Below are 20247 nucleotides of genomic sequence, written 5' to 3'. Positions count from 1 at the left end.
GAATTTTCATTATAGAACTTGGATTGTATATTCCAATGATGGGCTTCCTCAAAATTCCCTAGGTCTTCGTGAGCAAGCGAGTTGGATGCACACTGAGGGAGTCCTGGATTAGGGGGTCTCCGGACAGCCGGACTATATCCTTTGGCCGGATTGTTGGACTATGAAGATACAAGATTGAGGACTTCGTCCCGTGTCCGGATGGGACTCTACTTGGCGTGGAAGGCAAGATAGGCAATACGAATATGTATATTTCCTCCTTTGTAACCGACCTTGTGTAACCCTAGCCCCCTCCGGTGTCTATATAAACCAGAGGGTTTTAGTCCGTAGGACAACATACAATCATACCATAGGCTAGCTTGTAGGGTTTAGCCTCTCCGATCTCGTGGTAGATCAACTCTTGTACTACTCATATTATGAAGAATAATCAAGCAAGACGTAGGGTTTTACCTCCATCAAGAGGGACCGAACCTGGGTAAAACATCGTGTCCCCTGCCTCCTGTTACCATCCGCCTTAGACGCATAGTTCGGGAACCCCTACCCAAGATCCGCCGGTTTTGACACTGACACACACCCACTTAGTTTCTTTTTGAGCTTTGATATACTTATAGCTCTAGTGCTTCCGTTTCATGGCAATCTCTACTCACTCACATTGATATCTATTGATGGGCATCTCCATAGCCCGTTGATACGCCTAGTTGATGTGAGACTATCTACTCCCTTTTTGTCTACTCCACAACCACCACTCTATTCCACCTAAAGTGCTATGTCCATGGCTCACGCTCATGTATTGCGTGAAGATTGAAATAGTTTTGAGAATGTCAAAAGTATGAAACAATTGCTTGTCTTGTCATCGGGGTTGTGCATGATTTAAATACTTTGTGTGGTGAAGATAGAGCATAGCCAGACTATATTATTTTGTAGGGATAACTTTCTTTGGCCATGTTATTTTGAGAAGACATAATTTCTTAGTTGGTATGCTTGAAGTATTATTATTTCTATGTCAATATTAAACTTTTGTCATGAATCTTTTGGATCTGAATATTCATACCACAATTAAGAAGAATTACATTGAAATTATGCCAAGTAGCATTCCACATCAAAAATTCTGTTTTTATCATTTACCTACTCGAGGACGAGCAGGAATTAAGCTTGGGGATGCTTGACACGTCTCCAACGTATCTATAATTTTTATTGCTCCATGATATATTATCTTCTGTTTTGGACATTATTGGGCTTTATTATCCACTTTTATATAATTTTAGGACTAACCTATTAACCGAAGGCCCAACCCAGAATTGCTGTTTTTTTGCCTATTTTAGGGTTTCGAAGAAAAGGAATATCAAACGAAGTCCAAACGGAATGAAACCTTCGGGAACGTGATTTTCGGAATGAACAAGATCCAGGAGACTTGGACCCTACGTCAAGCAACCAACAGGGAGGCCACGAGGTAGGGGGGCGCGCCTACCCCCCAGGCGCGCCCTCCACCCTCGTGGGCCCCCTGTTGCTCCACCAACGTACTTCTTCCTCCTATATATACCTACGTACCCCCAAATGATCATATACGGAGCCAAAACCCTAATTCCACCACCGTAACTTTTTGTATCCACGAGATCCCATCTTGGGGCCTGTTCCGGAGCTCCGCCAGAGGGGGCATTGATCACGGAGGGCTTCTACATCAACACCATAGCCTCTCCGATGAAGTGTGAGTAGTTTACCTTAGACCTTTGGGTCCATAGTTATTAGCTAGATGGCTTCTTCTCTCTTTTTGGATCTCAATACAAAGTTCTCCCCCTCTATTATGGAGATCTATTCGATGTAATCTTCTTTTGCGGTGTGTTTGTTGAGACCGATGAATTGTGGGTTTATGATCAAGTTTATCTATGAACAATATTTGAATCTTCTCTGAATTCTTTTATGTATGATTGTTTATCTTTGCAAGTCTCTTCGAATTATCAGTTTGGTTTGGCCTACTAGATTGATCTTTCTTGCAATGGGATAAGTGCTTAGCTTTGGGTTTAATCTTGCGGTGATCTTTCCCAGTGACAGTAGGGGCAGCAAGGCACGTATTGTATTGTTGCCATCGAGGATAACAAGATGGTTTTCATCATATTGCATGAGTTTATCCCCCTACATCATGTCATCTTGCTTAAGGCGCTACTCTGTTCTTATGAACTTAATACTCTATATGCATGCTGGATAGCGGTCGATGTGTGGAGTAATAGTAGTAGATGCAGGCAGGAGTCGGTCTACTTGTCTTGGACGTGATGCCTATATACATGATCATACCTAGATATTCTCATAACTATGCTCAATTATGTCAATTGCTCAACAGTAATTTGTCCACCCACCATAAAATACCTATGCTCTTGAGAGAAGCCACTAGTGAAACCTATGGCCCCCGGGTCTATCTTCATCATATTAATCTTCCAATGCTTAGTTATTTTGCTTGCTTTTATTTTACTTTGCATCTTTATCATAAAAATACCAAAAATGTTATCTTATCATATCTATCAGATCTCACTCTCGTAAGTGACCATGTAGGGATTCACAACCCCTTATTGCGTTGGTTGCGAGGTTTTGTTTGTTTTGTGTAGGTGCGAGGGACTGGCGCGTAGCCTCCTACTGGATTGATACCTTGGTTCTCAAAAATTGAGGGAAATACTTACGCTACTTTGCTGCACCACCCTTTCCTCTTCAAGGGAAAACCAACGCAAGTGCTCAAGAGGTAGCATAGACTGCATGTCAAATTTCGTTCCATTTGGAGGTCGTTTGATGCCCGAACGATTAACCGCGCTAACTGTTGGACCCCTTTCTCTTTGTAGCCCAGCACCCCTCCACAACAGCCCACTAGCCCATCTAAACCCCCTCCATGCTCTCCGTCATTGGATCACGATCATGTGGGCGAAAGCCGCTCCTCAATAGCCCTCTCCTAGCTCCTTCTGCCTATAAAAACGTCCTCCCCCGTCCAAATTTGAGACAAACACCACCCAAACCCTAATCTCCTCGAAATTCGCGCTGCCCGAGCCTCTCCACCGCTGCCACATCAGCGCGTGCCGCCACCCACCGGCGCGGCCCGCCAAAGCCCATCGTGGGCCCGCCCGGGACCAGATCTGCGCCGTCGCCGCTCGCGGGTGCCCGCCTGCCCGAGCCACCCCGACCTTGCCGCATGCGCCCTGCCTCCGCTCGTCGCCGGCGAGCAGAGCCGCTGGAGCTCCACCGGACTCCGGCCTGCCGCCTCCCGTCGCCAAGCTCCGCCGCCACCATTGTTGCCCGAGCTCGAAGCTCGCCGCTTCGGCCATCTTTGGCCCGGATCCGGTAGGATCCGGCCAAGACCTGCTCCCCGCCACCATCCCGGACCTCCTCCGCCGCCCGCCGCCTCGTCTCCGACGAGACCTCGTCGCGCCAGTGACCCGTTCGTCAGATTTGATTTCAGTCCCTTAATGCCAAGTTTGACAGCCATCGCATTGTTCTGCTTTATTCTTTTCATGCACGCAAGCTCATAATCATTATGATGCTGTTCAGAATCTGAGATTCATGAAAACATAAAAATTAGTCAGATTATCTATGGAATGCATTGCGGTTTCAACTCGGAGAGTGTCTCCCTATAAACCCCTGCATATGCAAAGTTCACCTCCCCAACCGTGCTGACCAGACCACAGACAGAGATACACACCCGAGCGGCGAACATGCATTTTCGAAACTAATTTAGGAACATTTAGCTGACCAATTAAACAACTCTGTTTTAATAATATCAGATTAATATTTGAACAACTAAGCTTGTTTAGCTTGATGGGTGAAGCAGTGTAATTATGACACGAAGCATGTATTCTGATCGTATAGTGATCATAAAAGGGGGAACTCTAAGCATATATTTTTTAGCAAAAGAGGGTTTCCCCTCTGATTTCTATTAAAGAAACCACCACGGAATCAACATGATCAATTAAACCCTAAGCATGATCAATTAAACCGTATTATGGCTGTGCCATGGCAAATTTGAAGCTGCAAACCAGAGAAATGATATTTAGCATCCATTGTTTACTTCGAAATAAGAACTAAATTCTAAGAGCTGAAAAGAAAGTAGAGTAACCAAGTTAAGATCTATTTTCTGGTTGAGATCAAAAAGTTGAGGAGATATGAAGTACCACCTCTCTTGCGGCATCGTGTAGGCATCGGGGGTGCGATGGTTGTCGGTGGCATTGAAGCAGATCTGCGACGGTAGATGGGTGCATCGGGGGATAAGTCCCGTTGTGGTGGAAGAGAAGTTCGTGTGAGCGGCCCCGGCAAAGAGGACGACGGCGCCAAGAAGCGAGAGGATGCGATGCAAGGCTATTGGTCCATCGCCGTGGATGAGAAATGTCCATCTCTAGCAGTGGACGACGCGGTCTTGGTAGGCGCTCTGGCATGGTGGAGGATGGTGGCGATGGATGTGGTGGAGGACGGCGGCGATGGATGGGGTGGCGGACGGAGGCTGGTGTGGGAATGGGGTGTTCTAGCACGGACGTTGTATGAATGGGAAAATGGAGGGAGAGGTACGGGGAACCATGTTTTTGGGAAAGTTATGAACTTATCCCCCGTTTCAAATTTGGACGTCTCGTCGGTTGGGGATAGGACGCTAATCTTGCATCTCCCAAATATTTGCCGGTAACTATTTCGGACGAGGAGAGGATGTTTTGTCGCCCATGGTTGGCGCCCACGGTTTATGAACGAGGCTGATAGGTAGGGCGGTTGTGTCACGTCTGATGGAAGTTACACATCTGCCCCTATTTAAAATATTAGCCTACATCGATTTCGGGCGAGGAGAGGGTGTTTTGCTGCCCACGGTTAGCACCCACGGTGTATGAACGGGGCTGACAGGTAGGGCGGTTGTGTCATGTCTGACGGAAGGTACACATCGGCCCCTATTTAAAATATTAGCCTACATCTATTTCGGACGAGGAGAGGGTGTTTTGCCGCCCACCGTGTATGAGTGGGGAATGGAGGGAGAAACAGAGGTCTTTCGGACGAGCTTGAATCAAATGAGTTTTGCCGCCCATGTTTGACGCCCACCGTGTCGGAATAGGCTCAGAGGTGGTCATGTCATGTCTAATTGAAGTTACTAACCTACCCCTATTTAGAGCAGTGGAAATCGGGCCGATGGATTGTCCGTGTAATGGGTAGACAGTAATTTCCATCTCCCAAACACTTGGCTTCGAGCAGCCGATGTGGGAGTGGACATTTTGCTGTTTCTTTCGAATTTTGGGACAATAAGCATCCACGTTTACCCTGGCAACTAAATTCGAGATGTATCAAGATTCAAATACCGATTGAATCAACCAAGAATGTACGGAACTAACAGACATATAAACACTTATAAAGTATATGGATCAATAATATCAACTAACATACATAAGCCAGGCTGCTGTATTTTTTTGGCTACAACAGCATCCTTTTTTTAGCCAGCATCTTGGCCCTTTCTGATGCGTGCCACTTATGGTCCATCTATACTACTATTGCCGAATGCACATTCAGCCCGATTGGCATATTTGTAGGTCTGGCACAGCAATCCAAATGAAATGTCGCTGAGTCTTATCAATTAATACAGACTTGTGCTCAAATAAAATTACAAACAAAAAAACAAAAAAACAATTATTACATGATCTCTAAAACAAATGGTTTGATTGATTACATGAATAGACAACACAAAGGTTATTCAACTATGGGAAGAACATTTCACCTATGATTTACCAAGTAGGAATTTAATTTCCTTTTTTCCTTCAGGACCTTAACAATCTGGTCAGTCTCAGCTTGCTTCGTTTTGAAATCCACCAAATATTTAATGGTTGTCTTGAGTACGGCTTGTGATTGTGCTGGTTGCTTCCTCAACATGTCAACTTCATCTCTAAGTGCAGAAGCAGAATCTCTTTATACCAGTAGTTTAGCCTCTAGAGCATCAGCAGTTGGCAATTCATAATGCACGATTGGGTCGGTGCCACTGCTGTGGGATGATGCAACGTCCATGGGGACCTCGCTCTTTGATCTTGGGCTATCCTGTTTTGCCATTAAAGTTCCGATTGGATTCAGAAAAGTTGAAGTTAGCAAAACATTTCAACTGGGAGTTATAACAGCAAACCAGTTAAACAAACAAGGAATTAAAGAGTTCCAATTGGATGCTGAAAAGTAGTTATTAACATCATTGTAACCCATTGTTGCAGCAGCAAAGCAGTTAAACAAACAAGTAGATATTTAAGTTAAGGCAAACAGGTAATTCTTAACAGTAAGTATCAAACACATAGATAGGCGCATTCTACAATATGATTAACAGGCTGTGCCATTATGTAATCAGTAGCAAACTAAATTAAACCAAGCAATGTAATTGAACAATTTTGCAATAAGTGGCTAACTAAAATTCCAAGAAGCAGGTAACTAAACTTACGCTAGTTCTTTGTACAGGCACACTACAACTTCTTTTTCGCTTACAAGGTTGTACGAAGGAGTCCATGGCATCAATTGCTTGGATACGCAGTCCCAATACTTCTTTCTTCCCACACTACATGGGTAAGTCGAATGGTTAATCTGGTAAGATGGTGCGTCCTTGATATGTTATATGAGGATGTGTAGTCAGACTAGTTGTAGCCAAACACATCACACTGGCTTTTACTATATATTTCATGCGATTACTTTTGGCATATCGAGATCTAAGCAATCTACAATAGGATGAAAAGACTGGCATCCTTCACATTATTGGCGAACTCAGTTCATAGAAACAAGCAATTCAACCATTCTGTGGGTAAATCAAAAGCGGCACTAGAATATTTTTCACTATCCAATCATACACGCAAAAAAAGGGTCGACGCCACCATAGGGGCTGGTATGGGTGGCCACCTCAGGTGGCTGGAAAGTGTGCACCTAGTTTGAGTTGTCCAGGTTGGCCCATGCTAGTTTTGTTCGTCCCAACGCACGAGCAGGCAATGTAAAAAATGAAGAAAAATGTTTCAATTTGGATGGGCCAATAACATAAGTGCAAGGCAGGCCCTATAGCAGGCTCGCGGCCCAAACGAGCGCCTCCCATATTGATCGACAGCAGGAAAGATCCCAATTCATTCACTCCAGCCTCCAGTCTGGTTCGCTCCTAACCTAGCCACCGCTGGACAGACCGACACAACACTTCCTCGCGCCCTCGTTGGAGGGCGGTCGCCAGGCTTCAAGCGAACGGAAGGACAAGAAGATGAAGATCCAACCCTGGGTGTAGCCTGCGTGGGAGGCAGCGGTGGCAGCACGGGCATGGCATCGAGCTTGCGCAAACGGACGGTCGCAGCTTGCAAGAGTAGCATGCGCAACGAGCAGTTACATCACATCCCTGATTATATCTAATTCAACTCTTCAATTTCTGGCCAATAGTTAAACCTGACGGTGTTGTAAAACTGCTTGTATGTAGGGAATCTATGAGAAAATGAAACCAATTTCTAATTATTTTATAACTCCCCTAATCAATACTGAACTAACTGAATCTGATGTATCTAATCAAGTTTCCGGTGCAAACATACAAGCTCATGTTGTTCTTGAGCCTGAAGTGTCTAATGAACAGACTGCTAATGAAGGATTTGATGCAAACATTTTACATGCTCCTGGTGATGAACATATAGTGTCTAATGAGGGATCTAATGCAAGCATTTTACAAGCTCATTGAAGGATTTAGTGTCTAATGATGATCTACTGTGTTGAGAGAGACAGAGATTTGCAAACATTGATGACAAGCAAATTATAGTGCATTTTCATAGCTTGAGGAAACGTCGAGGCCATCTACCAGAAAGTCCCCGTATCATGACAACATAGCATAAATACTTTTCTAATCTGTTGTTTGAAACTATTGGCATACTTGTGCAGGATAGATATATTGATATGCAGTTTGCGCACTGGTTATACGTGCAATTACACTTCGATATTTTAAGCCAGAGAATGAATAATTCAAGCAGGTACAGACCATGTTTGTAGTCCTTGTACACCATGTTGCATTTTGTTTTTTTGGTGCTTGCATCATTTAGTGTTTATAATCTGAACTACTTTGGATCATTAGCTGGTTTTCAAAGTGCATGTAGCTTCACATTTCTCAAGTTATGTTGATTTACGGAGTCCAAGTGCCTTCGTATTTTTTAAGTTAAATGTTCGCCCCTGGTAACTTGAATTCATGGATCAGCCACTGCACACAAATCATACACGAATGCCAGTACGAATTAAATGAAATGCAGGGACTTACGCTAGCTTGTTGTACAGGCTCACTGCAGCTCTGCTTGCGCATGGGATGTTCCATGTACAAGTCCATGTTACCACTTGCTTGGATGTGCAGGCCTTGTGCTCCTTGCATCCCCCTCTGCATTTTTGACATGGCGAATGGTTGATCAAATAAGAGGAATCGACCTTGATGTTGTACCGGAGGACAGATACTTACAAGGTTCTACGGGTGTGCAGGATGTGTACCAGATCCCGTAGCATCGTCATGCTTCGCTAAACTATGGATTTGCTTGTTTCATATGATATCTCCAGAAGAAATAAGAGTTAAGGTCAGAGTTGCATAGGCGTGTTAGCTAAGAGAGCAGTGAAAGGATATCCAAACATCGTCGGAACAGTGCACAAGGGAGTGATGTGTGGATACCTAGTTCGGGCCGGCGTTTGGGCATGCTTGCCTAGCTAGAGTGCGGGTCACTTCAGAGCCATTGAGGGTGATGCACTGGCGTTGGCTGGCCATGCACGGATGAAGATCTTGAGTGGTAGCGGAGCACTACGATGCGGTGGACAAGACCGTTGGTGAAGCCCCAACGGCCTCGGGGGGCGGAGGTGTGACAATGTGCTCGGTGAAGTAGCCCCGGTGAGCTGGGATACGACGTCGGTGAAGCGCACCTGATGCGGTGGAACTCGGTGTCTGTGAGGCACGTCGGTTGCGGCGGCCGACGTTGTCGGCGGACCACCCGGTGCGGTGGACGAGGGCGTAGATGAGGTAGCTTCGGTGCAGTGGTGAAGCGCGACCGTCGTCTTCGTCGTCGTCGTCCAGCACAGAGGTGGGAACGGTGGGGAAAGAGACGAGACGAGGGGCGATTCGAGGGTTGGCGGCAAATTAGGGATTTGAGCAATCTGGGCGCGGAAGGGGACGATGGAGAAGAGAGATTTTGCAGGGCTGGAATTGGGGCCGCCAGATATTTCAATCGGAAACATGGAAGCGCGAACTTATATTGTCTTCGTCCATTTTTTTTGGGGGGGGGGGGGGGGTGGCTGGGTGCTACGCGTCCGTCCGACATACACGACCACCCTGACAGGACTATGCTTCGGTGCCTTAAGGCACCTGCCTTTTTGTCCATGACATATGGGCCCAACACCTCGGTGGCTGGCCCACATGTCAGTGACCCAAAGGCAGTTGCCTTTAAGGCACCGAAGCAGCGTCCACCCCGACACGACCCTAGTTTGCCTGGTGCGCCTACATTTGAGAATGCAAACGAATCTTCTTTCATTTGCAAATGAATCTGTATGTATTACCATGCCCGTGTTTTCCTTGCAATAATTAGTCATTCGAAACGAGATACTCCATCCGTTCACTTTTGTAAGTCATTTCAGACAACTTAAAATGAACTATTTTGCACATTGTCTGAAATGTCTTCAAGGTCTTATAAAAGTGAACAGAGGGAGTACTATAAATTAATTAATGAGGAGTTATTTGAAAAAAATCGAAATGGTACCCACGCTAACGTGGATTAGAGTGTGTGTGTCACATAATTGGTTATTTGAATTAGAGTGTGTGTCACGTAGTTAGTTATTTGAATTAGAGTGTGTGTCACGTAGCCATCTCCAATTCTAACGTGGATTTCACATTTCACTGTATCCAGACTACTTTTTTAATACAAATTCATATGTATATGATGAACACCATGGTAGTGAGAAAACTTTTGGATGGGTTCAAACATATGACCTACAAAATAGTACAACAAACTGAGTCAGTGTCAACTTTTCAAAACTTAGTATGTCACGAATTCGAAATAATTACCCGTATGCGTGGTCCTCGGTTCAAATCTTACAATGCACACCGAATTGAAACATCGATATTAAGTCTCGTACTATGTACATTCAAATGTTGTTTTTAGCCCCCCCCCCCTGCACAAACGCTACATACTTCCTGTATCGGTCAATCTTCCTCTCCTAACCACCTTAGGAAGCTATCGGTTTCCAACACACGTTCATTCTTTCTCTCCATGTTTCGATCTCTAAGTCTCTCAACTACACAACCCCTTTTTCCACTCTGTTACCAAATGTATTTACCTCACACACCCGCCATTGCACCCCATGCCGAGCTCTCTCTCTCCCCCCTCCTCTCCCTCTCACCCTCTCGCGCTAAATACATGCATTTCCTATCTAGCCCCCAACCTCTCGTGCATGCGCACGCACGCACGTTGTATATCTAGGTCACTCCCTCGAGACTGTCTCACTCTTTCTTCCGCACGGCGGGCCACACTCGCTCAATATCGCTCTCTTTATCTGAGTCTCGTTTAACCTCGTTTTCTTTCACACACAAATGATATATCTCCCTGTTTGGGCCTCGATCGACACACAATATACTCTCTCTCACGCAGATTGTCTATCTAGGTTAGTCCATCCAAGCCGCCACCACTCTTTCGACCTCATCGTGGGCCACGCTCACTCAATCTCTCTCTCTCTGTATGTCTCGATTGACCTCGCTATTTCTCGGACGAAAATGATATATCACCATGTTTGAGCCCAATTCGACCTATTCACATTGTATGCTCTCTCATGCACGTCGTCTATCTAGGTCACTCTCTCCAACCCGTCTTACTCTTTCGATCGCACGGTGACCCTATGTGATCGGTTGACCTTGCTTCCTCCCTCGCACAAAATATATCTACATGTCTATGAATGGATCATCTCTCAAGCTCTATCTTACAGCCCTCACCCTTGCCAAAAAGCCTAATCGGACAATATCTCTCCAGAGCATACACTACAAGAAAAACCGCCTGTAGAGACGCCGTATTCCATAGCTAGAGACACGTTATTTCATCTCTAGGCAACCATAGAGTCGACTTAGTAAAGCGTCTTTGGTGCGCTTATCTCGTCTCTACTCGTAGAGCCTTTTCATTCATGATGGCCCTAACCCCATTCTTATACATGCTATGTAGAGACGCTATATTCATCTCTAAATATACACAAACTTTTTCTAACTACGTAATATTTAACTCTAAAAATTATTTGAGTTATTTTGAATTTGTATTTCACCATTTCAAATCCAGTTATTTCATCAGAATACATGCTTGTGCAGAATGATCAACAAATATTGTTATATAAAGGTATCCACTCATATCACGAGTCACATTCATAGGCAACAAATGTTATATAAAGGGATCATCCCGTATCACCAATTGTATTCAGAAGCATCTCATTTGCACAATTTCAATAAGGATCAAACACCTTGAGTTCAGAACCGAATCAAATTAGATATTCATATGAAAGATGCAAATAATTAAGAGAAGATGGTACAACCAGAGCAAAGTTTTCCTATAAAGCTAACTCCTTTTAAAATATACAATATTTGTCCATTTAAAAAATATTTCTTCTGTAGTTGTTCTTCGCTCCTACAATGCACTCCTTCTCTAATTAATCTTTAGCTACCCTGAAAAAGGAATTTAACACAGAAAACATTAGAATTTAAGCTTTAAGAGCAGTGTGTGAAGAAATGTACTTTGATGAAATTGTAAGAGATGTATCAGTGTTTGGTGGCTTTTTGGAGGCTGTGTAGGAGTGGTTGGTATTGATTTTTTTTTCTTAAAAACAAAATGATTCTTCATAAATAATAAATCTTAAATATGTATATTGAAGCATAATTGATGATTGTATGAAAGTGTACTTACCTGTGATCAAGGCCATGCAATAACATGACTAATAGCATCCCAAACTGTTTGGAATTTGTCATATGGTCTAACCAGTGTCTCATCTCCATGTCTTGAACCATCGAGAATAGAAATTGCTACATATTTCTCTCCAAGCATGTTTCCTCCAACCACATATCTTTTATCTCTACTCTCTGAAGTTCCTTCGGCCACATATTTATTTTTACTTCTCAGGTTCAACGAAAACAACAAAACTTTCATTTTATCCTATGTTTTCAAGAAATGAAACGTTCATTGTCACAACCATGGAAGATTTCACTCTATGCAAAAATGGACGTTACACATGAAATTAGACCAACTAAATATTCTAACCATTCATCATTCTATGACGCAAATTAGCTGTACACTTGATTCAGCACCACCTTGCTTGGCCGCATAGCTATTTACAGCATGATCATTCTATGATTTAGGACCATCATGTGCTTTCTAGTTGTGGTTTAGTTCAGTTTAAACTTATAAAAACATAGACATTGTTTGATAACAAAGTAGAAATTTATGCGCGAGCACGGACACACACACACACACACCAACCCCTTAGCAACTATGTGTTCACCTGGTGAAGATAAGCTGGTGCAACCCTCTTTAGCTCTCACGCAATTGCTAGGATGCAATTCCTCGTTAGTGAACTGCTTGTCTGATAAAGTTGATTCTACACAGCCTTATCAATTTTTCAATGTGTGCTTTCTATAGTTGAGGTTTAGTTTGGTTGTAAGTAAACATATACAAAACATAGACATTGTGTGAAAACAAAGTAGAATTTTTTGCACGACAGACACACCTTAGCAACCATGTGATCATGTGGTATAGGAAAATGGTGTAATCCTCTCCGGTTGATTTTGCACAACCTTGATTGGCCCTATAAAACTTTTTAATGTGTGCTTTCTACAGTTGAGGTTCAGTTCAGTACTACATAAACATACACAAAACATAGGCTATGTTTGATAACGAGGAAGAAAATTATGCACACCTGCACCTTAGCAACCATGTGTGGTAAAGATAAACCATTGCAATCCTCCTTGGTTCTTGCAGAAAAGCTACGATGCAATTCCTGGGTAGTGATCTGCTTGTACGGTAAAGTTAACTCTGCACTTCCTTGACTGGCCCTATCAGACTTCTCAATGTATGCTTTCTACAGTTGAGGTTTCATTCGTTTATTAGTAAACTTATGCAAAACATATGCATTTTCTAATAATGAAGCAACAATTTTATGCACACACACCTTAGAAACCATTTTTTTCATGTGGTAATGATAAACCGGTGTAACACTCTTTGGATCTCACACAATTGCTAAGATGTAGTTCCTCCAACTTATGACGAACAATTCTTTTTAAGTATGAGAATAAAGCAGAATATCTATTAGCGAAGAAACTATTATATCACCTTCATAGCACTCAATGGAGCATGCATATTGCTAGGTGATCTTTCAACTATGTTATGTGATTCATTTGGGAGGTCATTGCCAGCAACTCTTTCTTTGAGATCAACCTGAAACAAGAACATGACAATAGTATATTAATACTCATACTTTTATCATTGCAGAAAGAAATTTGGTTTAAATAACAACTTCATAACTTCCCGTTGTTACAAATCCATTTCTCCAATCCTCTCTCGGGGAATTTTTGCTTCATGTATGAACGCATCATAGCAAACTCGACCGTCATGTTTTCTGCATTATCTCCTAGTGCCCATGGTGCAAATTGAACATTTCCTTCTTTCTTAGAATGTTGTACAAAAGTTAGCCCCTTAGAAACTTTTATTCCGCTCCAATACTTATCAACATAATACCCTCAAAGTTCTTTCGCCTCTTCGCCATGCATACTTGTAAATACTTCTCTATAATCATTGAATGAAAGCATTGTTATCTTTCTTTCTTTCTTCAAGTTTCTCCTATTGAAATAAATACAAACAACTCATTACACTAAGTTTAAATTAAAACCTTTACTTTAATCACAAGTAGAAGTATACCATGACTATGTTTGTGTTCGCAATTTTGTATTTATCGTCCTTCTTCTTATGAGCTTCATCCCTTAGTTCAATCTTGCTAACCTTTCGAGTGCTCTTGATTTCCTGTACAAATTAAGTAAATTAGAATGTTTGGTGTTCTTTTTGCATAATTTCTGGTAGAAAACACATCCAGTCAATAATAATGTCACCAAACTAGTTATGTATGCCAGATTAAGTATGAGAATAGAACACATAACCATGCGTCAATCCTGGCACCAAAACCCAACAAGAGTATCCTAGTCATGTTCATTAACACCTTTGGGAACACCTGCTATTATATCAGCCAAAGCCTCTTATCATGCTTGAAATATTTATGCTTCAACTAACACTTATACAGTCTGCATTTTTTTTAATAGTCAATAGGATCCAGTCTCATGTAAGTTGTCTCATCTCATTGGGGTAGATAAATTTCTCCTTTAAAAATTAAAATTGGCAGTCAGCAATGTCAAATTAATAGTCTTGAACAGTGCATGAATTAAACACGATACAGAACAGTGGATCAGCGTGTTTTGCGGCAGAGAACATTCAATGCAAAACTCTAGAGGGATGACAGGATACAGAACAATGAATCGGCATGTTTTGCGGTAGAGAACATTCAATGCAAAACTCTAGAGGGACGGGTTCTTTTATTTAGCTGATGAAGCATACGGGTATATACAGTAACAAATCTTCCTTTTATGTTAGTTGGGAATTGTAAAAATATAACTTGTGCGAGCATCAAATGGGCAGAAGATTGAAAAAAGCTTTAGGGTTATCAAAAATGGTTTTACATGTACAGCTAAGTATACTTTTTTGGTTTAACAAAATTTGTTCATGTATAATTTTTTATCAATTTTGTTCTTCTTGTAAAATAACAGAGTACGTTGTAGCTGTATAACCAAACAATATCATGTTTTAAACTCCAGCGTAAATGTAATCTGAGGTTATTTGGACAGTCTATCTAACACCAATTGTACAACTGTTGAGTTTTGCCATATAAAACTAGATTGTACCAAACAGTTGCTCACATATTTTCAAGAAAATATGTTAGAATTGAATCCTAGGCAAGTAAACAATTCACCAAACAGTAAGAGTGCAATGCCTACAGGAAGGAAGTAAGGAGACCAACGAGAAGAGGATTGAGACTTGAGATGCATAAATAGAGGAGACCACTTTGGTTGATTTGATGATAAAACTGCAGGGGCTATGGGAATCAAGGATCACCTGCTAGGTGGGGTGGAGGTTGAAGATGCTGGACGAAGACGAGAGCTGCTTATGGGGCGATCGATGTACCGACGGAACGCACGGCGGAACTTTGGGTGAAGGATGAGACCGCCATGGACGCGGCTTTGTGACGGCGAGCATGACGTCCGGAGGAGCACGACTTCATGACAGTAAGGACGACGGTGTTGACGGGTATCCAACTAGCGAGCTTGCCGATGGAGGAAAACTGGAGCCGGTGCCGGTGAGGGAGTCCTGGATTAGGGGGTCTCCGGACAGCGGACTATCTCCACTGGCCGGACTGTTAGACTATGAAGATACAATATTGAAGACTTCGTCTCGTGTCCGGATAGGACTCTACTTGGCGTGGAAGGCAAGCTAGGCAATACGTATATGGATATCTCCTCCTTTGTAACCGTCCTTGTGTAACCCTAACCCTCTCCGGTGTCTATATAAACTGAAGGGTTTTAGTCCGTAGGACAACAATCACAACATAAAATCATACCACAGGCTAGCTTCTAGGGTTTAGCCTCTCTGATCTCGTGGTAGATCTACTCTTGTAACACACATATCATCAATATTAATCAAGCAGGACGTAGGGTTTTACCTCCACCAAGAGGGCCCGAACCTGGGTAAAACATCGTGTCCTGTGCCTCCTGTTACCATCCGGCCTAGACGCACAGTTCGGGACCCCCTACCCGAGATCCGCCGGTTTTGACACCGACAGCCGGGATGAGCAAGCGGCGGCGGGCGGAGCAAGGGGCGGAGGGCACCCCTTCAGGGTGAGGCTTCCACTGCGTGGGGTGCGGGAATGGGCGGTGTGCGCGATGGTGATGCCGGCGTAGATTGGAGTCGGGTGGTTGGATGAATGGGGAGGTGGGGGAGATGGTGGCGAGGAAAGTTATCTGGTGACACATACAGAGATAAAGTTGATTAAATGCAAATAATCTGGGAACGCCAGATTTGGTTAAGTGCAAATAGTTTTTTTGCATGAAAAGTGCAAATACTTTGGGAGCGCCAAGTAACCACATATATGGATACATATTTTTTAGGTGTATTTTTATCGGATAAATATTTTTTTAACACAGCACATACGCAAGTGCTCATACATAAGCGCATACACTCACCCCTATGAACGCACACACGCACACCCTACCCCTATGAACACCTCCGAGAGACTGAGACGACATATCATCTTGAGATTTACGAAGTCATGTAGGCGCATCGTCGTCGACAGGTGCGTCTCCTCCAACTGAAAGCGCATCGCCGAAAATTCTGAAATAAATTCAGGAATAATACGAGCACCAGGACTTGAACCCTGGTGGGTCAGGGATACCACTGTCCCTCTAACCATCCAACCACAGGTTGGTTCACATCAGATAAATCTACACTCTTTGTTCTTTTTCAGGAAGGATCAAACTTTATTGGATAATATACATATGAAGAAAATTTCCACATAGTTTTAATAAGAAACTATAAAGCCAGTGGTAGATCGAAGGGGCGGAGTGTGACTCAAAAAACAAGGATGTCACTATAATCCATGGATGCGTCCGTAGACACACATATGGGAGCCGGTCATCCTCTACAGTATCTGAAACGCCTGCGCGCATTTCAAACATAAATTGAACCAAACGTTGAAATTTTATGCAAACTAGACAAGTTTCATGCAAACCTGTTAAAAGTATGATACATTTACATAAACCGGGCGAGGACAAACACTGAGTCCTCCTCGCCGTTCTTGATTGTTAAGATTTTGTATTTTTATTAGTTTGTGGTTTCTGGTATATGCCATGTAAACCTCCTATTTGTACAGGATTTCATCTTATAAATATATAGGTACATGCCATCCTTCACAACTAGCATGCTCGCTACCGCATGCCTTCTTCACCAATGGGGGAGGGTGGTTCTCTCTACCTCCCTAATCGGGCAGGATTCCCCGACTACCCTTGCCCTCGGTGATGTCGTCGAACCAGTGGTGGTCGATCGATGCTCCTTTTGCGGTTAATTGTGTCTGTCAGTACCTCCACTCACCTCGTGATTTGCATGTCCTAAGAGGGGAAAGACAAAGGCAGGCGACAAGAAGGCGATCGCTGGCCGGTAAGTAGATGGGCGGCTCTGCGACAGGAGGTAGTGGAATATCCAAACCTTAGAAGACCATTTATTTGATGCTGCTACTAGCACTACCCGGGGGGTGCTTGGATGGGTCCTAAAAAACATGAAGATTGGGTCTCACACACTCTAGCAAGGGAGCAAGCTGACGACACGGAAGATGGATCCATATTGAGTGTAAAAAAATGTATGAGAATTCTGGAAGTTTCCGCTGGTTCCCAAAACCAGCGAAATATGAGGCAGAAGACCATTTTGCAAAACAATTTTTTTTTCAAAAAACTTGGTAACCTTTCGAAGAAAAGGAACTACTCTTCCCTCTAAAACCAAAGGACGAGACTTTCAACAAATGAAGAAGTGAATTGAAGCCTTCCTTTTCGGCCGGGAGATGTCAGGGATGGCTCTAAGAATTCTTCTATTTAGAGTAAGGAAACCAAAGGAATCATCATACACCCAGAAGGATCCCTTTTAATTACTCCCTCCGTTCCTAAATATTTGTCTTTCTCGAGATTTCAACAGGTGACTACATACAGAGCAAAATGAGTGAATATACACTCTAAAATATGTCTATATACATCCGTATGTGGTAGTTTATTTGAAATATATAAAAAAGATAAATATTTAGAAACGGAGGGAGTAGTTCACACCAAGAACAATGTTCAACATATTTAAATTGGTGAGAAACAACATAAGGGGGCCATGTAGCACTATTTAGATGAAATATCTATAGGCATTAATACCACAAGGTGGGATTCCTTTTTTATTTCAAGATCATGGTGCGTGGGCTGTGGTGGAAGAGGTCGAACAGCTGGAACGCATGCGTCATATAAGGAGTCCCGTGGTTGTGCCGGCCCACAGGGGCGAGCGAGCTGGATGTTTTCTTTAGCGCGCGACAGAAACATCAGAAAAACGAGTGCTCCAGGAAGTACTCGAATCGCAACCACATAATATAGAGTGCACAATGTTAGCCGCTAGAACTAAACGTTGTTGTTGATTTGCTGAAGCGCAATATATGTAAAGAACAGATTACATTACTGAGATTTGAAAAGACATTTATGAAAAATGTGAACATATTTTTTTAAGAAAGTGAATCATATTTTGAAATACGGACATTTTCAAATTTTGAAAAAAAAATAATTCGAATATTTCCTTACTATATATAACATTTTTAATCTGTGAATTAATTTTCGAAATGGGAGCATTTTTTGAAATCTTGAACAAATTTTAAAACACAAACATTTTGAAATTTGTGAAAAAAATATAGAAACTCAAATATCTCAAACAGTTTTTAATCTGTGAAGAATTTTTGCAAATGGGGATGTTTCTTGAAAATTTTAACAAAATTTGAAAACACGAATATTTTTCGAAAAACTTGAAAAGCGAACATTTCTTTTGGGTCTGTGAACATCAATTGGTCGTCGTATTGCACCACATACTTGTTGGTCCAATTAAATGGGCCGTAGCAAGACTTACTTTCGTCTGGGAGTGCAGGTTCAGGCCCAGCTTGTTGGGCGCATTAGGAGATGACATGGATGGCCCTCAAAAAAATAAAAGTTGACATAGAGGATGCGCAACGGATCAAGTAGGGGGTGGTTCCTATTCGGCGCCTTAAGCGCCTGCTACAGTTGTTTCTACTAGCGGGCACATACCCCCCTTGTCACATTGGGCTGGCCCATTTTCGATTTTTTTTGTTTTCTAAACAGCAAAAACTCCGCGAGAGCTGGGTTTCGAACCATGATGGGCGAGTTCCGAGTGCGACGCGACAACCACCAGGGCAGTTCAGTTGGCATCATTATGTACAGGTTTTCTTTCTTCTTCTTTTCTTTTTTCTTTTTTCAAATTCGTGAAACTTTCTTTCTTCATGATTTTTTCCTCTACAAAATCAATGGAGTTTTTCTCGAATTTGATGAGTTTGTGAAAAACTCGATGAACTTTTTTTCAAATCGGATGAACCATTTAAAAATTCGATGAACTTTTATCAAATTCGATGATCTTATTTTGAAATTTGGTGAACTTTTTTCAAAACCAATGAACTTTTTTCAAATTCGATGAACTTTTTTCAAATCCGATGAACTTTTTTCTAATTCGGCGAACCTTTTTTCTAATCCGATGAACTTTTTTCAAATCCGATGAACTTTTTTTCAAATCGGATGAACCATTTAAAAATTCGATGAACTTATTTTGAAATTTGGTGAACTTTTTTCAAATTCGATGAACTTTTTTTAAAACCAGTGAACTTTTTTCTAATTCGGCGAACCTTTTTTCTAATCCGATGAACTTTTTTCAAATCCGATGAACTTTTTTTCAAATCCGATGATCTTTTTTCAAATTCGATCAACCTTTTCAATTTTTATATTCAAAATTGATGAACTTTTTTAGAATTGATGAACTTTGTCAAATTCATGAAATGTTTTTAAACTCCATTGATTCGGTGAACTTTTCTCAAATTCGATGAACTTTTTTTCGATTCGGTGAACTTTTCTCAAAATTGATGAACTTTTTTTCAAATAGATGCACTTTTTTCCAAAAAATGATGAAGTTTTGTTAAAGAGATTACCCTTTTTTAAAGAGAAGGTCAACGCAGTCAACTAAATTGATCAACGAGGTCAACTGAACCTATCGAGCGATGGAACAAACCGTTCTCGAGCGCCACGGTGATCGATAGAAACAGGCGAGCGAGCGGGGCGTGACCTCGCGCTATTGGGCCAGCCCATTCGAGCGCGTCGTGAGCGCTGTTTTCGCTAGGCAGCGCAATGAGCGCCGAGGAGGAGCTCTCCAGGTAGGGTCTAACCCCACGTTTCTGACAAAGCATGCGCTAGTTCAGTTGGTATGTCAGTTTACTTTACATTAATCTTCTTGGTCCCTAGTTCAAATCGTGTGTCTTGCATTTTGTTTGTTGGGTTGAGTTATACTCACACTGTTCGCTGGTGTGGCAGGCCAAACCATGCGCCAAACTTTTTACACATACGATTTTAGCGGCTTCTGGCCATGGAGCAAAATAATGTTATACAGTGAA

Source organism: Triticum urartu, chromosome 6 (assembly GCF_003073215.2).
Source record: "Triticum urartu cultivar G1812 chromosome 6, Tu2.1, whole genome shotgun sequence".
Classification (NCBI taxonomy): domain Eukaryota; kingdom Viridiplantae; phylum Streptophyta; class Magnoliopsida; order Poales; family Poaceae; genus Triticum; species Triticum urartu.
Note: the sequence above shows the minus strand (reverse complement) of the source record.